The following is a 6,932-nucleotide window of genomic DNA, read 5'->3' on the forward strand; positions in this document are numbered from 1 at the left end:
GGTGTGTGCGGCTGTGACGTCACCTCCGACTGACCATTGGCCGCTTCCTCTGTTTATAAACATAGAAAGAACAAGAAAGAGTGAAAACACGGATGCTAGACTTTCAGCATGGATTAGGTGATCTTGAAAGTCGGGCTGAATAGGCTGACACTGCACATATTCTGGTGAAAAATAGGAAGTGTACGTGTTGTGTGTGTGTATTTATATATGTGTATATATACACACACACACACACACACACACACACACTATATGGCCAAAAACTGTTGCTACAAATTTGGAAGCACACAATTGTATAGACTGTCTTTGTATGCTTTTAGCAGTACAATTTCCCTTCACTGGAACTAAGAGGCCCAAACCTGTTCCAGCATGACAATGCCCCTGTGCACAAAGCGAGCTCCATGAAGACATGGTGTATGAAGGTTGGAGTGGAAGAACTCGAGTGTCCTGCACAGAGCCCTGACCTCAACCCCACTGAACACCTTTGGGATGAACTGGAACACCGACTGCACCCCAGACCTCCTCACCAACATCAGTGCCTGATCTCACTAATGCTCTTGTAGCTGAATGAACACAAATCCCCACAGCCATGCTCCAACATCTAGTGGAAAGCCTTCCCAGAAGAGTGGAGACTGTTCTAGCCGCAAAGGGGGAATAAATCTAGAATGGGATGTTCAACAAGCAGCACATATGAGTGTGATTGGTTAGGTGTCCACAAATTTTTGGCCATATAGAGTGTTTGTATATACACTGAACAGCCACTTTAATAGGAACACCTGTACATCTGCTGGTAAATGCAATTATTTAATCAGCCAATCAGATGGCAGCAGTGCAATGAATTAAAATCATACAGATTCACGTCAAGAAATTCAGTTAATGTTCAAAGAATCATCAGAAAGGGGGAAAAAAGTTGGTCTCAGTGATTTTGACCATAACATGGTGGTTGGTGCCAGACGGGCTGGATTGAGTATTTCAGAAACTGTTGATCTCAACCACAACAGTGTCTAGAGTTTGCACAGAATGCTGTGAAGAACAAAACCAAAACCATCCAATAGTTGTTTTCTACAGCCAGGAATGCACTTTACTGGTTCCAACTTACAAGAAGGATACGGTAACTCTTTACAACCGTGGTGATCAGAAAAGCATCTCAGAACATACAAAATGTCAAAATTTGAGTAGGATGCTTGGTTATATGTGTGTATGTATATATATATATATATATATATATATATATATATATATATATATAATGTGTGTGTGTGTGTGTGTGTGTGTGTATATATATATATATATATATATATATATATTTCATTTTTCATAAACTAAGTATGAAAGATTTTGGAAGACATTTTGCTGAATAGTGTTAATTTCCCCTATGTATATATATATATATATATATATATATATATATATATATATATATATATATATATATATATATATATACATAGGGGAAATTAACACTATTCAGCAAAATGTCTTCCAAAATTTTTCATACTTAGTTTATTAATTTATTTTTTCAGATAGCCTTCAACAATGCCTTTGACAAAAGAAGAACATATTGAAATCATTCTCATAGATGGATCGGGAACCTGTTGCAATGGACTTTAACAGGAAACATGGCAAGCACATCGCACACAACACTGTTGCCAAACTTAATAACAAATTCAAAAAGACTGGAAGTGTTGCAGACCAACTGAGAAGTGGACGTCCACCAACATTCACTGACGTCATTGCAAACATTGTCTCCTATGTGTGGAGACTGTGTGTGTATTTCTATGACTTCCTAACCAGTTACCTGGACAATAATTCCTCTGATAAGGACTACATGGAAATCTCCTTCACAGTGTCAACAACCAAATCCTCAGAAGACAAAAGTGAATCATTTACCTCAAATACAGATCTATTTCCAGCTATTTCCAGAGTGCTTTAGTTCTATATCTGAATTCATGATTACTGTTGCCTACCAGTTAGTTATTTTTTCTGTTGGACAACAATAAAAACCTGATTGCATTGCTGTATTTACTATCTGGGGTAAAACATAAACTGATTAATGTACAGAATCAACAGAGGGTATATAAAACCATTCAGACTACACTGTATTAGGTACACCCATTTGGTGAAAGAGTACAAAACACATTGACTTGAGTAACTACTGCCATTGTAGTAAGAATTCACTTGAGTAAAAGTAAAACTAGTGATCAAGAAGATTACTCAAGTAACAGTAAATAAGTCATTTTTACAAATTAAGTTTTTATATGTCTACATTTGTCACAACTAATCAGAAAATGTTCTATATTCACAGAATCAATTTTTGAACAATTATGTTAACTAAGTGAGCTATGCCGAAGTGAACGCCATCTCCATTATCAACAGTATGTAAAGAAATGTTATCTTGCTAGCTAACTCATGTTAATTCATACACATCGTTAGCTATCTAGCAAAGATGTCCCTTCACATTATCCTGTGAGTTTCCTATAGACTGTAGTTACACTTTCACACTGTAAAACATCAAAAGATCTGGCTAAGCTAGTTTAGCTCACTCAGCTAGCTAATGGGTTATGTGTATGTGTTTTCCACAGGTTAGATATTGAGCTGAGAAATGCTGATATCTTTACAGGTTTTGGCTCACATAATTTGCAGGTTTTTATCACGCTGTTCATTTTTAAGCATTTAAAACTGAAGATAAATTGGGCCATAAATTGCTCATCTGTCTCCACTGTCTCAGACATTGCTGCTGCTGAGTAAGCGTTTGGTGCCTGAAGTGTAGACTTTCGACAGGAAACTGCTTTATTTTAAATGGTTCTCGAATTTGAGTTATTTAAAATTTGCACATAGTGACTTTCAATTGGCTTATTCCAAAGTTAAGTTGAATATTTTATTGTAAAAATGACCTCATGTAAAAGTACTACGATTTAATTATAGTCAGAAGAGTACTATTACAATGACAGCAGTACTGTAACAACAGTACATGCAGGTACTTGTTCTTTTCCAACCCAAAATACCTTGCAGATACATTCAGTAGACATTTTATTTTTCTTTTATTTAGTAGACACCCATACATTGTAGCCCATGCATAGCTAAGAAAATGTGTCAGCCACCTGCTTCTCCTTTGATCAAAGGAAATGGACCCCCATATGACCATCACAGACATGTGACAACAACATGGTGGCATTTTACTGTCTGTTATGGTTTGAGAACAGTCCACCAACCTAAAATCTCCTGCCAACAGCAGTGCTATGCTTAGAAACTGACACCGATGAGGGGGTAGTGGACGATTAACACCAACTGTGTTAAGATGACCTATATTCACTAACTGTACACTTACAAGATGGACCATCAAAGTAGGTGTGTCTAATTACACAAACTGAGTTTAAAAAATAAAGTGCCACCATGTCACTACTGTGTCAGTGCCACTGTTTTGCTGACAATGACCCACCAAGTAATATCTGAGCATTGGTGGTCCCATGTTGGCCCCTTGTTACTGATAAGCGAGATAGAGGAGGGTGTCTTACAAGTTGTGCATAGCAACATAGGAAACAGTTGTGCAAGTGGGATAGTAAAGTGGTACAGTTACATAATTCTCAGGACTCAAACTTGGGTCCAGAGCAATTTAGGGTCACTAGAATTGTTACCACCTTTCAACCCATCCAAAACAATAATCCTGTGTATAAATAACCACAAAATCTTATGAATTGTTAATATAGACTTCCAGTGCAATTTGCTGAAGTCCAGAGATCTTCCCTTTTGTACAACAAAGTATCTGGTTGCAGTTAGTCTTGCTGGTTGACCCATGGATGTGCATAAGGACATCCTCATGCACTGTTATTTTTCCCCCCATGGTTTGATTTTTGCTTTCCCACACAGAAACTTGAATTGTTTTGCCACCAATGCTCTGTCTCCCCAACAACAGTAATGAAGGGACGAGTGTGCCCTTGTGAGACAAGATAGCGCTGGTGGAAGAATCCAAACACGCAGAAAGCAAGAGATATAAGGCTATCTGGCTTTCCTGAATTTGTCAATGGTAAAAAAAAAATGACAAATTATACACATTAGGGATTAGCTAATGAAATTATAAAATTTGTCTACACACAAACACATAATTAGACGTTGCATTTTCTTAGGACATAAGTTAAAGCGACAGTTTCTGTCTCAGATCCAGTTCCAGTCTTTGTTCCTGCTCTGACTCCTGCCACTTGCCCGCACACCAGTTAATGCTTTAGTGCCATCCAGTGCTCTGAAGGGTGCGTTACCACTGCCTGCACTACTCCATGGTCCAAGTCTCACTCTCCCATCTGTCGTTGTTTGCACATACAACACAACCAACAGGGAATCTGTTACAAAACCTTCTTGGCAGGCTTGTTTTCTTCAACTCCTGCTCCAGCTCTTTCTTGGCCATGTGCCTCGCTCACTGTTTGCACCTATGTCTCTTGCTGTTGTTGCCCCAGTCAAGTGTTTGTCTTTTCTCTTGGCAAAGTCTTACATTGTGCTTTGATGACAAGATCACTAGAAGAGAGAGAGAGAGAGTCTAGTCAGTACGGAAGCAGATTCAACACCATTTTCGTAGATACTCTAATTATTCCACAACATCTCGGATTGATAGAGATAGCCTCAACTTTCACATACTACTTTATTGCTAATCCCTGTAGTTGGGGGAAAATGCAAGACGTTATGAGAAAAAAAAAGAACTCAAATACAACCGATTTTCAGCAAGACATTTTACTTGTAAATATTATTTATGAAAACGCAAATAGAGGCATTCAGCCTCTCTAGTAGTTTAGAAAACTAACAAGATGGCTATTATTGTGTTAAGACCCTGTTTCCTGTCACAAAGGTTTAAGGCAAGTAATGTCTTATATCCACTGTCTCTCTAAGTGATTTAAAAGCTTCGTAGTGACAAAGACTGGACTGATTATCTGGACCAAAAAAGCACACAGTGGAAACTACCCAGCAGAACCTGATATCTGGGGAGTGGAGTCAGACCTGAACCAATTCCTCTAGCTCTTCATTTGTCTGAAAATCATGCCGTCATTGATACGAAACTCTCGGGAGTTTTTTTTTTTAACCACTAATTAGCCTACTCTGTACCCTAGTCTGTTACTGCTCAGAATTACACCATTACATATCATCACAGCTGTAAAGTACAAATTTACAATGTTAAAATAATAGTTTAAAGTTAGTTTGTGCAACTTAATTCTAGAAAGTACTCTCCGTTAATTAAAAGTACTCTAGGTTAAGCCCCCTGTATGTCTTACCTTGGTAACAAATGAAATGTAACAGGCACAGTAAGGAACGCTCTTCAGGCCCACCTTCATGGAGTGCTAAGAGGACAATCAACTGATCCACAGAATGTGGCTATATAACCTTTGGCGGAATTTCCAGATTCAACCATGAGGGTTCATCCCAGAGTCATCTGGCCATCAACGAATGAAAGAACTTATCGCCAGACCATGCAGTTCTCTCACTCTTGGAGGATGGAGCCTTCTGACCCTTTTCAGAAAGGTCATAATAAGCTTGTGTGCCCCTGAGAGACACCATCCACTGTACTTGGGTGCCACATACACCTTTAGCTTAGATGGAGAGTTGTTGCTGTCTAGTAGCCCCTGGTGAAAAGTTAGTATCTTCGGAATTGGGGAATGCAATGAATCCATTCGATGAGGCACATCATTCATGGAACAGATTCCATGTGAGGGCATACAGGGCCCGTGTGCTAGGGGCTCGTGCATTCAGGAGTGTTTCCGTGACCGTTAGGTGACAATCTTCAGATGGCAATTCATTCTGAAGGGGCATATCCAAGGGCCTTGCTAAAGGAGGCAAAATCTCTCCACCCATTTGGGACAGCAGATCTGTGCAGGGAGAAAACTGCCAGTGTGATCTGACCACTAATGAAAGCATTAGTGGAACCCAAGGTATTGCTGGCCATTCTGGGGCCATTAGCAAGACTCTATGCCTAGTAGACAACATGGTAATACTCAGCAGTACAGGAGGACATGTGTATAGGAGGTGGTGAGCTAGTGCATCCTGTTTCCGTGGCCTGTGTGGACTTGCCATTGGTGAAGAAGTCCGTCTCTGCCTTGCCAAACCTTTCTAAGATTTCTGCTACCACATGTGGGTGCAGACACCATTGCTCTGGACGTATGCACTGTTATGAAGGCCAGCAGATGAATTACTCTCTGTAAAGCTAACCGTGGAGGGGCCCACCTGAGGCCAAGGCAGACAGAGCTCACCACCCTTAGAATGACCGCGCAGTCTCTCTTCTCTTTTTCAAATATCTGCCCTTTTATATGGTGAAACTGTTGTCACTGAGCCTGTATACGGTCAGGATCTGTTTCTGCTTTGGATCTTTGATGTTGAAATGATTCTCTGCCAAATTGTGTTCTCTGTTTAGGGTCCAATAGCACTGTAGATTTGTGATTTGGTGTCAGTGTCACCATGTTTCACACATACTGTTTTGCTTTGATAATTAGGTTTACTCTGAGTTGACTTTGGGTTTAAGAGTTTTAGAGTTTTCAGTGTTTCATATTGTAACACATTTTGATTATGGGATTTTAGATGTAGCCAGGATTTTAAAGATCTTTTGAATAGGGACACTATATGGCCACTGTATGTGGATACCAACTCATATTTGCTTGTTACACATCTCATTCCAGAGTTTTTCCCCCTTTGCTGCTGTAACAGCCACCACTCTTAAGGCTAAGGCTTTATGCTATATAGCCTTTACTTAAAGGTAAGGCTTTATGCAATATTTTGGAATGTGGCTGTGGGGAATGGTTCCCATTCAGCCACAAGAGCATTAGTGAGGTCAGGCACTGATGTTAGGTGAGGAGGCCTGGTGCGCAGTTGGTGTTCCAGTTCACCCCAAAGGTGTTCAGTGGGGTTGAGGTCAGGGCAGGACACTCGATTTCGTCCACAGCAACCTTCTCAAACCATGT

General features: G+C 39.9%; 1 long non-coding RNA gene across 1 annotated transcript; it reads left to right on the forward strand.

Moving 5' to 3' along the window:
- Window positions 1-75: 75 nt before the first annotated feature.
- On the forward strand, window positions 76-2,013 carry LOC128317234 (uncharacterized). The gene is made up of 2 exons (XR_008300777.1): window positions 76-1,111; window positions 1,524-2,013. It is a non-coding gene; the product is annotated as an uncharacterized LOC128317234 (long non-coding RNA).
- Window positions 2,014-6,932: the final 4,919 nt, after the last annotated feature.

The sequence above is a fragment of the Pangasianodon hypophthalmus genome, chromosome 23 (assembly GCF_027358585.1).
Source record: "Pangasianodon hypophthalmus isolate fPanHyp1 chromosome 23, fPanHyp1.pri, whole genome shotgun sequence".
Taxonomy (NCBI): domain Eukaryota; kingdom Metazoa; phylum Chordata; class Actinopteri; order Siluriformes; family Pangasiidae; genus Pangasianodon; species Pangasianodon hypophthalmus.